Genomic DNA, 15,170 nt, shown 5'->3' with positions numbered 1-15,170 from the left:
GGGGCTTACTGAAGGGAGGGTGTCATTCAGCCATTGACTGAAGACGTTCCTGTTTTTTTGCGGCCTAACACAACTTCCTTCACTTTATTGCTGTATTTGAGTGAGCAATAAGTACGGGAAATTACCACCTATGGAAAGGATGTGCAATGGTAATTACGAACCCCCTCTCCAGACCATTATGATTTGCATTGGTTTGATAAGGAGGATGGTTTAATTATCTCAGCAGCCATTCCATGACCCACCTTGGACAAGCATCCGAAGTCTTAGTGTGTTGAGGGGAGATTGAGAACATTTGTATACCATAGGCAAACCTGATGATGTTGAAGTGAGTCCTTGAATCCTAATGTTGTCGTCTGTTTTCTGTTTTATTATCTTGCCTGATTATCCTTGTCATCAGAATGCCAACATGTCATTTGGAGTGCTTTCATTTAGAGAGCAACTATAGCAACACAAAAGATGATGGCCAGAATGCTGAACATTGTCAAAGATTCTCACAGATCTGGGTTGAACACATCGTTGTTTTGCTCACTATGCCACACCAGTTTGGACCCAGCCATATGCAAATCAGTCTTGACCCTGCTCTCCTTGGGGGCAGTCCAGCCTGAAAATCCAATCTAGGTCCTCCTTGAACTGGAAACAAGCATTCTGGGATCGTTTAGGGGTATCAGCCCTCATCAGCCGGGCTAGCTTGAATCCAGTGGCACAGTGAGCATTGTTTCCACGTTTGGGCATACCCTTCCCTCTTAGGGCAACTATAGCAACACAATTTATGTTCTATTTGCATGTGTTGCCGTAAGTGGGAAGGGTATGCCCAGACGTGGGTCCCGTGCTCGCTATGCCACCCCGGCTTGCCTTGCTGATGAGGATGACCCTGAAACTGGTCCAAAGGTTGTTTCTTTCTGAATCAGGTAGGACATGGCTTGGCAGTTTGGGCTGGACTATTCGGAAGGGGAATAGGGTCTATACGGATTTGCATACGGCTGGGTCCAAACTGGAATGGCATGGCAAGCAGAAAAACAATAGATTTTACCCTGTTCTGTGACTGGGATTGAATGTTTGATTTGTTCAGCATTCTGTCCATTATCTGTTCATTTTGTATTCATTTATTGAGCGAGGCAGTTGCTGCTGGGTGAGGGATCTGCCTGCATGTTGGTGGCACATGTAGGAGAAGATGAGGACATGTTCCCTGCAGTGTTTGAAGATGGACAGTGGTTTTTAAAAGATTTTGTGCAAAAGAGGAAACATGATAAACCTGTGGTCCATAAAGCGAGAAGGGTTCCTAAGTTGATGATGGCAACACTCAAAGAGCAATTGGATGTGGTAGAAAGATTTGAATATGTGTCACTTTGTGGACTTCAATAGGAATATTTAGGACAACAGGCAGGTCCTTCACAGAATTTCAGAGACTTTTGAGATGTTAGATGATACCAAAATGTTGAGCAAGATAATGAACTTTTCTGCAGCCAATCATCAGGTTTTGCTGCAGGAATAATATAGGTAATTGATAGAATGTGTTAACACCTCTGAGGTCATTGTGGTTTAAGGTCATGAATTTCAGGTTGGCATCTGCTACAGTTTGGTTTCAAAGAGTGATCAAGAGGGTCATAAACGGATCTAGTTAGGTGATGTTTTTCAAGAATTGTATTCTAGTTTTTGAAGCTTTTAAAGAAGTTAGAACATAGTGGTTTAACTTTCAAGAAGGAGGTCTCAAGGTTGCGTTTGAGCAGGAGAAAGTCATTGTTGTTCCCACTGGTGGGAACTCCAATGGAAAATCTTCCGGACTACCATGAGTAATTGGATAGATTCCGCTATTTGGTAATAATCGGATAGGATAGTCATTTATAAAGCGATCGAAAGCCGCAGCATCTTGCCACTAGATGTTAACGCGAGCAGACTGAGTTAATTGCTCATTCGGAGAAGGCACAAATGCAATATAACATGTGCTAAATACTGGCATCCCTACAGTACTCTGTAGCATACTGGAATACCCTGCCACTCATGGACAGGATCGCTGTTTCTAAAATGGTACTTCTTCTGCACTGTCTATATATCATACAGCACTCCCTCTGCCCCCTTCCCACCTAGATTTTCAGGAAATTGCACTCCCTGCTTACATCATGATCTGGGTGGGCAAACGAAGTAGGGTGGTTAAGGCTACTTTGATGAGGAACTATGAGGAGGGAGGGCTAGAAGCGCCATGGTTGGAGTTCTATTACTTTACAGCCCTGGTGCAGCATGCAGCTAGATGGTTAGCAGAAGGCAGTAATTGGGGAAGTTACTGCTTCCAGGGAGAGAGATGAGGACCTCTCTGTTTTATTGATGGAGAGCTCTGGGGTAACAGCAGACCGACCCTATGTGTTAAGGCAGACGGTCAGAGTATGGCAGTGAATAGGGAATTGCTGGTATGGATGCTCACCCCGATTCGATGCATGGTAGCCAATATGACTTATGAAGCATAGCGGAAGGGAGGCTGCGATAATTGAGAAGAGCTCTTCCCAGGTGAGACGTTTATCTCCATTGAAGATTCCCAGAATGAATTTGGTGAGGGTCCTGGCCACTTCTTACAATATGCAGGCCTGGTTTAGTTTGCTTAGCAGACCTGGCAGACCTTCTCGGTGGCCCCTCCAGCACCGTGCTCCTTTGGGGTCATAATATCCTGTGAGATGCGTAGACACTTGGTATCATTGCTGTATAAGACCATGAGTACGGATGTTACCCACGGACCGTTGTGAGCTCGGAAGGCCTGGGACAAGGATTTGGGCAAGCCTGTGGCGGATAAGGTATGGGCCAGAGTGTGCGCTCTAACTCAAAGTCTCTGGTAATGCACTGTTCTGATTGACACATTTGCCTATGGATTCCTCACCTTTTGAATTACCCCTTGCGCCAGCATTCCATGGAAACCTCTTCCTAGCTCTCCCATGAGTCCGGATGACGTAACCGGAGCCATAAGAATACCTCGTTGGCATGCTGAGGCCAGTCCCCTTTTTTTCTTGCCGTCGATGCGCAAAGTTTTTGGGGGGGATTCTCCATTTTCTTCATGTATACTTTGTTTCTGCTGATTCCCTTGGTGCAGCAGTGCTATGGCTAAAAAGAAGAGGTCGGGATTCAAGCCTTGCAGAGAGTGTAGAGGCCATATGTCCATCATGGACCCCCAGAATGAATGTCTCTGGTGTTTGTTGTCGGATCACGACGTCTAAGTGTGTTTGTCTTATCGGAAAAGGAATCCGGAAGCCCTGAAGGAGCGTGAAGCAAAACTTTTCATGGCACGGGCAAAAGAAGAGAAGAGAGGTTGTAAGAGATCCAAGTCGAGGTCGTCCACTTCACATACCTCGAAGTCAAAGAAGCATAAGAAGAAGCACCGACATGGGTCTCGTCGTCTGTCATCGAAGGGCAAGGCTTCAACGTTGGCTTCTCCAGTACAGCGACATCACCCTCTCCTTCTCCACAGGCATCTCTGGCTCACTCTCTGACACTCAGAGGTACTCTGGCACCCAGGGATTCACCGCTCCGAGCGAATCTTCTCCAGCTCCTGTGGCATCGCCTGTGCTGGAACCAGTTTTCCTGGCGCCTCAGCCTGCTGCTCGACCTCGGTCGGATCCAGACCCGGGGGTTCCAAATCCATATCCACCCTTTCTGGGTCCAGGAGCGGATCCCTCGCTTTTCCTGAATGCGATGTTTGGTGGTTCTGCCAAAGCAGCTTACCCTACCGGTGAGCATTCGGGTCCCGTGTGTACGCTTTCATTTAATTTGGGCGTTCCCCAGCAATCTGCCCAGGCATCCTTCATGCCGGCGGCTCCGTCATGGCAGTTTCTGGCGCTGAGGTGTTCGATGGTGATTCCTCAGTCACCGGCGCCGTCAGAAGGTGGGCCGGCGCCTTCCCAGATTCGTTTGCACCGTTGCCTGTTTCCGAAGGGCCTCCTTCGACGCCAGCGCCGATGTCATAAAGCCTGGTGCTGCCAACACCAATACCAAATGATGCACTCCAGAAGGGAGGCCCGAAGGCTGTTGGAGGAAGAAGAGTACCAGCAGGATCAGGCTGAAGAAGGGGAAATCATCAACATAGTGGATGACTTTGAGGGCCTTCAGGAGGCCAGTGGCTTTAACACTTCCCCGGAGTGGGAAATTTCTTCCCTGAAAGTTTTGCATTCACAGGATATTTCTCCTTATCATTCAGTTATCAGGAAGGCAGCTGATCTGTTGGACTTGCAATTGCCCACAGCTGAAGTCCAGTCAAATTTATTGACTGACGTGTTGCATTCTCCATCTTCTGTGGTTGAGACCTTGTTGTCTTTTAACAAGACTTTGACTGACCCAATTATGGAGGTGTGACAGAAGCCCTTATCTGCCCCTGCAGTATTGAGAACAGTGGCAGTGTTATAAGGCTGTTTCTGGTGATCTGACCTTTTTAACCTCTCACCCTTTGCTGGAGAGCTTGGTGGTTCAAGCTTCTACTTCGACAAAGTAATCGGCTGGTTTTCCCCACCACTGGAGGATAGGGACTCAAAAAAGTTGGAGCAATCTGGCAAGACGGTTTTCTCCTCTGCGAAAATGGCCTTGAAGTCTACAAATGCCACATGCCTGTTGGGGAGATATATTCATGTCTTAATGGATTCTGCTATACAGGTACCTCCTAAATTGCTGGAGGATGATTGTGGTTACTTCTTGGAGGTGTTGGCAGATAAAAAAAGCAGCAGCCCGTCAAGTGATGGTCTGGTCTAGATACTGGGGACTCTGTTGCCAGATTCATGGGTTCCTCTGTGGCCACCAGGAGGGCCTGCTTGGCTCAGGTCATCAGGGTTATCTCCGGATGTTCAGGCCACTCCTCTTGATTTGCCTTTCGATGGGTCCAGGCTTTTTGGAACAAAGGCAGACTGAGCTCAACAACGCTTCAAGGACAGCAGGGCTACTGCGAGATCCTTGGCTTACAGTCTCAGCCTAGAGGTTGTGGTTTCAGGAGGTTTTGAGGTTTTGGAAAGGGGGCTTTCTTTCAGGGCCGTCTGTAGCCTCAGCAGCAACAGCAGCAAAACCTTTTGTACAAGTTGTACAGAGGGAAGGGTAGAGGCCGTCTGTGGGGAGGCTCCCAGCAACAGTTTTCCTCCTCTTCTCCTGCCCCCACAATTGGTAATACAGGAAAGCTCTAGATCTCCCATCTTAGAGCATGTTGGCCCTGTAGGATGCCGGGTGTCCCATTTCCTATGAAATTGGAAATCTGTTACATCAGATCTTTGGGTTTTGAATCTTGTCGAAAATAAGTACACCCTCCGCTTCCTAGAGTTTCCGCCTTTTCACCCTCCTCGTCAGGGCTGGTGTTCAGAGGACCATCTGCTGCTCCTGCAGCAGGAGGTTCTGACTTTGTTACAGAAGGGTGCGATAGAGGTGGTTCCAGAGCAGGAGCGAGGTCAGGGTTGCTTCTCCCTGTATTTCCTGATCCCCAAGATGGACGGTCGTTTGAGGCCAATCCTAGACCTCAGGATTTTGAACTTGTACCTCAGGCAGGAAAAGCTCATTTTGACCCTAGCTCAGGTTCTTCTGGCACTGCAACAGGAAGACTGGCTGGTGTTGATCAATTTGCAGGATGCGTATTTTCATCTTCCCCTCCTGAAGTCACTTCGGAAGTATCACCGTTTTATGGCTGGATCTCAGCACTACCAGTTTGCGGTCCTCCCGTTCGGGGTTACATCCACACCACGGGTCTTCACAAAGGTGATGGCGGTGGTTGCAGCCCATCTCAGAATGTCAGGATTTAGTTTTTTCCCTATCTGGCCGACTGGCTGCTAAACGCAGTCGCCGAAGGTGGTGCTGCATCATCTGCAAGTAACTTTGCGGCTGTTGTTCGACTTGGGCTTCTTAATAAATGTACCCAAATCTCACTTGGTGCCTTCTCAGCGCAACCTGTTCATAGGAACCGTACTGGAAACTACTTTGTGTCAAGCTTTTCCCACCTCTGCAGAGGATTCACAACATTCAGGAAATTATTCCTTTGTTTCTTGATGGAGCGGTTGTTCCAGTCCTGAAGGTCTTACTGCTTGGTCTGTTAACTTCCTACATACTGTTGGTCAACCATGCACGCTGGCACATAAAGGGCACTCCAGTAGTGCCTCCACAGGCAGTGGTTTCAACACAATGGAGATCTCGGGAAGGTCAGAATCTCCAGAGACACTGCAGCTGAGCTGTCTTGGTGGAGTGTTTTGGACAACCTGTCTCAAGGGAGGTTTTTTCCTATTCCTCCACCAGTGACCACAGTGATCACGGATGCCTCCACTCTGGGTGATCTAAAGGTCAAGGGCCTTTGGTCTCCAGAGGAAAGGTTGCTCCACATCAACCTTCTGGAATTGCGGAAAATATGGTTGGCTCTCAATGCCTTACTTCCCTCCCTTTGCGGTCAGTCGGTTCAGGTTCTGACGGACAACACTACAGCAATGTGGTATATCAACAAGCAGGGAGGGGTAGGGTCGTATCGTCTCTGCAGAGAGGCTCTGTGGCTCGTGTTCTGGGTTTAGGATCACCGGATTTGCCTAGTTACAAATCATCTGGCCAGAGTGTTGAACATGCGTGCGGACAGTCTGTCGGCAGTACTCAGCTGACTACGAGTGGAGGCTTCACCCGGAGGTGATTCGCCACATCTTCAGGTTGTGTGGGTTTCCCCAAGTGTGCCTATTTGTCACTTGTGAGAATGCACACTTCCCGTTATTCTGCAGTCCTCAGCATCAGATGCAGGAAGCATTGGGGGACGCGTTCCAACTGGATTCGGGGTTTTGGCTTCTTTACGCGTTTCCTCCCATACCCTTGATTCCTCGGAAGATTAGCCAAGACCATGCCCAAGTCTTATTGATTGCCCAGGACTGGCCAGGAAGGGTGTGGTACACAGATCTTCTTCACCTCTCATCGCACCCTTTGCTCCGTCTCCCTCTAAGGCTAGACTTCCTCTCGCAGTCGCTGGGGCAGGTTCTACACCCTCAAGTCCAGAGCCTGCACCTTCATGCCTGGAGAATGAACGGGGCAACCTGGGTTCTTTCTCTCTCCAATTGGATGTGGTGGATGTTATTTTATCGTCCGTGAGACACTCCACCAAATCTGCCTATTCTTCTAGATGGGCCAGGTTTGTGAAGTGGTGTGGATAGGGGTCCATTGGTCCTTTTAAAGACCCATTTATCTGATGTACTTAGTTTTTCACTTTATTTGACCCAGAAAGGATGTGCTGTGGAGACGATTAAGGGCTACTTGTCGGCCTTGTCAGCTTTACTTTGCTGCCGGACCAGCCAACTTTAAGTCCCCCATTGTTATGAGGTTCATTAAGGACCTCACCAATAGATTTCCTCCCCTTCCCTTCATAATGCCTCAGTGTGATTTGAATTAAGTTCTTACATTTCTGTTGGGGTCTCCTTTTGAGCCTCTTCATAGTTGCCCTTTGAGGCTGCTTTCTTTCAAGACTATTTTCTGGTGGCTATTACCTCAGCCAGGAGGTTAATGGAGCTGCAGGCTTTTAGTTCTAAGCCTCCTTTCACTACTATCCATGCAGACAAGATGGTTCTTAGGACCAGGGCTGCTTTTCTACCTAAGGTGGTTTATCCTGTCCACCTGGTTCTTTCTATTACATTGCCTACTTTCTATCCTCCCCCCTTTCAAGGAGGAGGAGAGACTCCACCACCTGGACCTTCGAAGGTCTGTCAGCTTCTGTCTCGACAGAACCAAAGCTCCTTGTTGGCTTTGTGGGGAAGATGAAGGGGAAAGCTACCCCACAAGAGAATGCTATCCAGGTGGATCATCTTGTGTATCAAGATATGCCATGCCCTGGCCAAGAAGGAGCCTCTTGAAAGTATTGGAACTCATTCTGCTAGAGCAAAGTCTTCCACATCTGCTTTGGCAAGTGGTGTCCCTGTAGTGGATATTTGTAAGGCTGCAACATGGGCCTCCCTACACACGTTTGCGAAGCATTATTGTTTGGATTCTGAGTTGAAGAGGGATCCATTTTGCAGGTTCTGTGCTGCTGGACTTTTTGGGTGGACACCCTCCTCCGGGAGCGGGACTGCTGTGGGATTCAATTCAAAAGGTGAGGAATCCACAGGCAGATGTATCCATCAGATGAACAAGTTACTGTTGGATTCAGTATCAGCCTGTGGATTCCTCAGTGACCCACCCTTCTCCCAGTTGTCCATCTTCGTATACCAAAAAAGATTTCATAGTTTGACATGGTTGTTTACCTATGTCATTAGCTGGCCATACTGTTGGTTGTTAGGAAATGCTTTGTTTCTTTAGCTTTTCCACTATATACTGTGTATATTGGTGTATATTTTGTATACTGTGTATACACCAATTATGTTGCTGGTCCACCAGTTTGCCTCGAAGGCACGGAAAAAATGAGTGGGAACTGATGTCAGCACGCCGCCAAGGGCTTTCTTATGGCTCTGGTGACGTCATACAGAGTTGAGAGCGGAGCGGAGCCGTGCCATTGTAACGTCCTCGTCGAAGCGGGAGAGCTAGGAAAAAGTTCCTGTGGAATGCTGGCGCGAGGGGTAATTCAAAAGGTGAGGAATCCACAGGCACATAATGTTTCCACCAGAAAAAGTGTTACCAAAGGTAAGTAACCTGTGCTTTAAGCATGTTCATTTTAATTTCCTTCATCGCATTTGTATGAAGCCATTACAACATAGCCGCCTGAACCCTGATTGACCTTCTTCCTGTCCCACTGTAGTTTTGTGGAGTGGACTTTATGCACTAGGCTTGGGGTTACACCTTCGTGCATTCATACTGGACTCAGTGGAAAGGATTGTGTGGATCACATCGCTGCAGGGTGTCCTCCAACCCCAAATCTGCTTGTTGCGTAATATGTTGAGACCCAAGGCAGTAAAGTGGCTTCCAAATTCCTTCAATTATCGCTTGTGCTGGCCAAGAGACGTTTCACAATTGTGTGGATGGGGCAGTTGGCCCCATGGCTGGAGCACTGGGAGAAGGATGTGATAGAATGGTCCCTTGTGGAGGAGGAATATGAGAAGAAAAGAAGAACGGACAAGAAGCTTCATGAAGATGTGGAAGTGTGAGTGGCACTGTGCGACCATTTTCTGGCCTCCAAAGGAGAGGTCAGTGATGAGGATGCTGATGCTTAAGGATGTGATAGATGTCCTTGTGTTAATTAATGCTTGTATTCTAACCTATGTGTAATAGAAATATTTTATGTGTTTGACTCTGACCGGTACATTATGACAATAATACTGTAGGACCTTCCTCTTGCACCTATGTATTTACATGATTTTTATGTAATGTTGTTTATAAACCATGCTGCGGAATTAAAAAAGTTTGGAAACCACAAAAAATACTTCAAGGAGGAGACAGGTAGGCTTAGAGTAGGTAATGGAGACGAGTGTAGGTGGTGTAGGAGCAGTACTTTCCTAGGTAAAGGCTTTTGCTTCCCACTCTCTCAAAGGCAAGGGTGTTAACTATTCCATGGTGTAGCATGAGGCTTTGGCCTGCCTATGGGTTATACAGCATATCAGGTTTTTCTTACGTGATCTATTGTGGTGAGTCCTAACCAAAGGCAGGCAACAGCATATTTGGTGTTCGACCTCCCCAAGTCTTACTTAGAGCTTTCCCAGCAACTCTGGTTTATAATGGTAGTACTGGGTATGATGTTTCTTTTTTCTCTCCCCCCCCTTCCCTAAAAGATACAAGGCATTCAACAACTGTGAGGGAGCTTGATTCCAGTCCAGATATTTCTTTGTCTGGCCTCCTGAGGGGTTGTGGTGATGCACACATAGTGGCACATGAGGTTTCTCCTGTGGTGCCTCTGCCAGCAGTGATTCCACCATGAGGGAGTTCTGGCAAACACCACTGCAGTGTCCCAACTTGGCTGTTGGAGGAGGAGCACCTATCCAAAGGAATGCCCTTCTGCCTCCACCATCTGTGACTACCAATGTAAAGGATGCATCCACTCTTGGGTCATGTATTCATCTGGTGGAGCTGGAGATCAGAGGCCTTTGTTCTCTAGAGGATCAGGTATCGCACGTCATCCTGCTCAAACTGAGGATGATTCAGGCTGGAGTTAAGGATTTCCTCTCTTCCCTTCACGGTCAGTACGTCCAAATCTTAAGGGACAATTTGACTGCGATATGGTGTCAACAAGCAGGCAGGAGTATGGTATCACCTCTGTCGAGATACGCTGAGGCTGAAGTGTATGCTCACCAGCGTGGGGTTTGGCTAGTCACCAACAATCTGGCTGGCTCTCTGAACACCAGAGCCTATATCCTGAGGTGACATCATCTTGCTGACCACAAATGGCACATGTACCCGGAGGTGGTACAAGACCTCTTTGCCCTGTAGAGCAATCGTCTGGGGGACCTTTTTGCCACTCTCAGCAATGCCCATTGCTTGTTTTTCTGTGCCCTCCAGTTTATATTGCATGTAGCCATGGGGGACGTTTTTCATTGGAATTCTCCACCTCATTACATGTTTACTGCCATGCCCTTGATTCCTCGGATCTGGCATGCCTAACCACATGCTATCTTCATTGCATTGTATTGGCTGTGAAAAGTGTGGTACACAGACCTACTGCGCCTCTACTGATGTTTTCCTTTTCCGCATATGACCTCCATAGCTACTGCCCTCTCTCGAGCTGTCCACCACTGATAACTTTTGGTGGTTCTTAGTCTCAGCTGGTATATTCTTTACGGGAAATGCCCGTTTATACTCCACTTGAGCTGACCCAGAGGTTTTAATCACTGGAACTTATCCTGTACCCTGATCTATCATAAGCTAACCTCAGATAATCTCAAAGAGGGTCATCCAGCCAATTCCAAAACAACCCAATATCAGACCTCTATCTAAAGACAGTAACCTTCTGATCTACAGCTCGATAATATTTGACAGAATTCCACCAGGCATTCCAACTAGGAGGCGTTTCCTGGTGCCACAGCATACAGATCTCTCTCCTGGCCAACCAAATCAGGTAAAACACCAATTTGTATTGGGACCTAGGCTGATCTCGTGACCCACTCGACATAGGTGCATTGCCAAATAAGATGAGAGTTGAGCTTATCTCCACATCTGCACTCATGACCCTGGAGATAGTCTTACCAACGTCAGTACAACATTTGTGTATCTTGGGACAAGACGCAAATATATGAACATCCTCAGCATTCTGGAATCCACACCTCCAGCATTTGGCTTCTCCTCCACCCTTCATTTTAGAGACTTTAAGAGGGGTCCAGTATATCCTATGGAGTGTGAAAAAGTGGTTTCTTCTGAGTGCAGCAGATTTAATCACAGGGTAAAGTAGGTTAATGGATACTTGCCATAACTCTTTCCGTTCTTCACTTGAAAAGTAGTTCTCTTAGACCCGGTAGGCTTTATCCATCCTTGTTTCTGCTGCAGCCAGAAGATAATTATATAATAGGGCTACTTCTTTCCTACTTGGGGCCTGGTTTTCCAAATCACTTTCCATATGATTGTCCTCGCAGAGAGACCAGCTTTGAGACTTACACCATGATGTAATCTGAGAGAATTTAAATCTGGACAAGGTTCCAGTTGTTGTATGATTTCAGAATTCCCAGGGAAGACAGTTGTTACCCACCACCAGATCCCCCCCAATGCAAGACTCCTGCCACTTTTAGTTGCTGAACTAGGGCATCCAGAAGGCACTCCGGCATTGCTGGCGAATCCTACACCGGCACCAATACGCTATAATAGGAGAGCCCCAAGCAGTCTCGACTGTCCGACCAAAGCTTGGCCGCTATGCCCAGCATCTTCAAACAAACCTTTTTATATAATTTAGGAGAGCCAAATTTGTACATAAAACCATACTCCCCTACCCCCTCCAACATGGCTTTAAACATATTACCAATTAGTGAGTAATCTGGGATATGCAATAACATCCTAGCATTTTTTAGTTGGTAAGCCCAACAATAGAGCTGATGGTCTGGTAAACCCATGCCGCCCTGTGCTAGTTTGCGCCTACGTTTTTTCCAGGACAACCTAATCCCCTTACCTGCCCAAATAAAAGAGGAAATCCTTCCCTGAATTTTAAGAATCTCAGCTTTTGCTAATTCTAATGGTATATTGTTAAAAAGATAAGTGTATTTCAGGTGGACACACATTTTGATCAAATTAACCCGGCCATAATGAGATAGTGGCATGCTCTGCAATCTTTTTAGAAGAAGCTCAACTTCCTTTGAAACTCTATCTAAGATAACTTTTGGAATTTTCCTGGGATCTTGAGTTATTGTAATTCCGAGGTATCTAAGTTGTGTCGCATATGACCCCTCCTTATTGGCAATGTTCCATGTCATGATCTCAGTCTTATTTTGTTTATCTCATAACTCGAAAATGTTCCAAAAGTTTGAGTTTCAAGTATAAGTTCCTGTAATGTCATGTTCACATTAGATGAAAACACAACTAGATCGTCCGCGTATAGAGCTATTTTTCTAACGAACCCACCCAATTTAAAAGGAACAATATTTTTATTTGAGCTTAGACTCTGAGCCAGGGATTCTATGTAAATATCAAATAAGATAGGGGACAGAGGGCAACCTTGCCTAGTACCACGTTCTATGTTAACAACAGGAGAAAGGCTTCAATTAACTAGAATCCGTGCCCGTGGTGAACTATAATGTAAAGCCCAAAACATTCAAGGTCCTATCTAAGAAATGCCAGTTCACACGATCGAAGGCTTTAGCCGCGTCAACCATAATAATTTACAAAGGGAGGTCCCTTGATGATGCCATATCCACTGTGCCAACTAAGGTATATACCAAATCTGACATCTGCCTGGAAGAAACATCTTTTGATCTTCATGGATTATTTGGCCTATGATCTTACAAAGCCGTTTATTTAAAATTCCTGCAAAAACCTTATAGTCAACATTTAATAAGGAGATTGGATGATATGAGTGACACTGAAAAGGATCCTTACCGGGCTTCAAGATCAAGGTAATAACTGCATCAGACCATGAGTCCGGCAGAGGAGATATACCCTTTAGTATTTCGTTAAACAGTTTCAACCAGACCGGAATGATTTCATCCTTCAGCCTCTACTGATGCTCCCCTCTCCGTGTTCCTTTCAGAGGAGACCTCCCATCCCAGTTTAAGGGGCAGGTTCTTCACCCCATCTTCCAGAGCCTCCACCTTCATATCTAGAGATTGAGTATGGGCATCTGAACTCCTTCCTGCTGTCACCGGATATGGTTGCAGTGATCCTGTTGGCTCATTGCCCCTCAACAGACTGCCCCTCAACCAAGTCTGTCTATTCTGGGAGGTGTATTAAGTTTCTTAGTTGGTGTGCTGAGTAAAATGGGGACCCCTTCAGGTCTTGCCTTTTTAATGTCCTCCAATATTCACTCTTGCTGGCCCAGCAAGGCTGTGCAGAGCGCACTGTCAAGGGGAACATGATAGCCCTTTCAGCCTTCCTCTTCCTCCTAGAGTAACGATTACTTTTTATGTCACCACATGATTACTTTTCTGAAGAGGCTCATAAATCTTTTTCCTCTCTCCCCCATTGCCATGCCAATGTGGAAACTACATTTATTTTAACCTTTTCAATGCATGCTCCCTTTGAACTGCCCTTTATAGTTGTCAAATTAGTTTCTTGTCTTTTAAGACTGTTTTTCTAGTTTTAGTTACAAAGGCGAGCTGGTTCTGTGAATTACAGACACTGAACATCTGTCTGCTGTTCACCTGCCCTGTCATGAATAAGCTGAGGATCAGGACAAGTGCATCATTCCTACCTGAGGTGCTGACCCTTTTCCATCTAGGGCAATCCATCTTTCTTTCTAATTTCTATCATCCACCTCATCTGACCAAGCAGGAGTAGAGACTGCATCATCTGAACCAAAGATGAGCTGACAGGTTTTATATCAACTGCACTAAAGACATCAAGTGTTATGACCAGCTCTGATACTGGCAAGAGGAAGGGCAAAGTGCTCCAGAAGAGACCTTTTTCCAGCTGGAACGTTTGTGCCTTAAAATTTGTTATAACCTTGAACAGAAAGAGTCACCTAAGGGACTTCATGCCCATTGCACCGGGTGAAATATTCAACCTCGTCATTAACGAAGGGTGTTCAGGTAATTGAAATCTTTTGGGGGTGACATGGGCACCCCATCACATTTTCTCCAAGCATTACTGTTTGGACTCGGAGTTAATAATGAATGGCCATATGACATGTTGCGTATTTTAGGACTTTTCTGTTTGACCATTCCTTCAGACCTGCCTCCATGAAAGGACGGAACCTTGAAATGTACTCAACAGGTGCGGAATCTGCAAGTTGAAGTATCCGTCAGAAGAAAATTTTAAATAAAACCTTTGGTAACGATAGTTTTCATTCAGTCTGGTTCCTGGGATATTTAAAAGGGGAGCAATCTGTAGGTAAATACAGTATCCACCTGAAAGATCATTACCAATGGTATGTAACGCTTTCTTTACGCAAATTAGAATCCTGTTTCCCATTGCAATAATATTAATAGCATTGTCAAAGCCAATAGGTTTTGGCTGTGTGAGATCTTTTGGCTAAGCGGATTTTTTTTTTAGACATGTTATACAGCAGTGCAAGCTGCTCCCTCTCTCCCCAGAACGATATAGAATGCACCAATAAGCTACACAGAAGGCAGAATCTGCAATGGGCCCTAGATACCTTTGTACAGACTCAATTCTATTGAGTATTGTACTGCAATAGATAAAGTACAGAAGGACCATCCGCTGGGAATCTGTGCAAGAAACATTTGTATTCAAGAAATTCATAATGTGATGTAAATAATGTATGGATTGCCTGTTTGGCTCTAGCATGCACATGTATTTATTGTATATTTACTGTATATGTAGTAGGTGATCTTACATCGACAGTGAATTGGTGCAAGTTATATAAAACAAAAATCGCAAAATAAATACTTTGGTGGCGAGAGGGATCCTCTCGGCCAGGCAAGCTCTTCTGTTTTTGCTGGGTTACTCTGGATCTGTCATTTGGGGTTCCTTGAAAACAGGCATGGTCTGATGTTCAGGTGTTATTCAAGAGCCGACGCACTTGGGTGAATGGGGGTTGTCTAAACCTGACCCTTTCATCAGGATTTAGTAAGGGTTACACGAGGGAGGGAGAGAGGGGAACATTTACTCGAGTCCAGAAGCCCACACATGAAAGTTTAGAAGCCACGCTGATGGGACGTGGTGGGGGGTGGTCTAGAAATGAATAGAGG

General features: G+C 46.1%; 1 protein-coding gene across 1 annotated transcript in view; it reads left to right on the top strand.

The window, feature by feature from the left end:
* Positions 1-15,170, top strand: part of VPS13C (vacuolar protein sorting 13 homolog C) — a 2,437,235-nt gene that overhangs the window by 485,186 nt on the left and 1,936,879 nt on the right. The window lies entirely within an intron of this gene.

This window comes from Lissotriton vulgaris, chromosome 2_1 (genome assembly GCF_964263255.1).
Source record: "Lissotriton vulgaris chromosome 2_1, aLisVul1.2, whole genome shotgun sequence".
Lineage (NCBI taxonomy): Eukaryota > Metazoa > Chordata > Amphibia > Caudata > Salamandridae > Lissotriton > Lissotriton vulgaris.
Note: the sequence above shows the minus strand (reverse complement) of the source record. Positions and strands in the feature narration are given on the sequence as shown.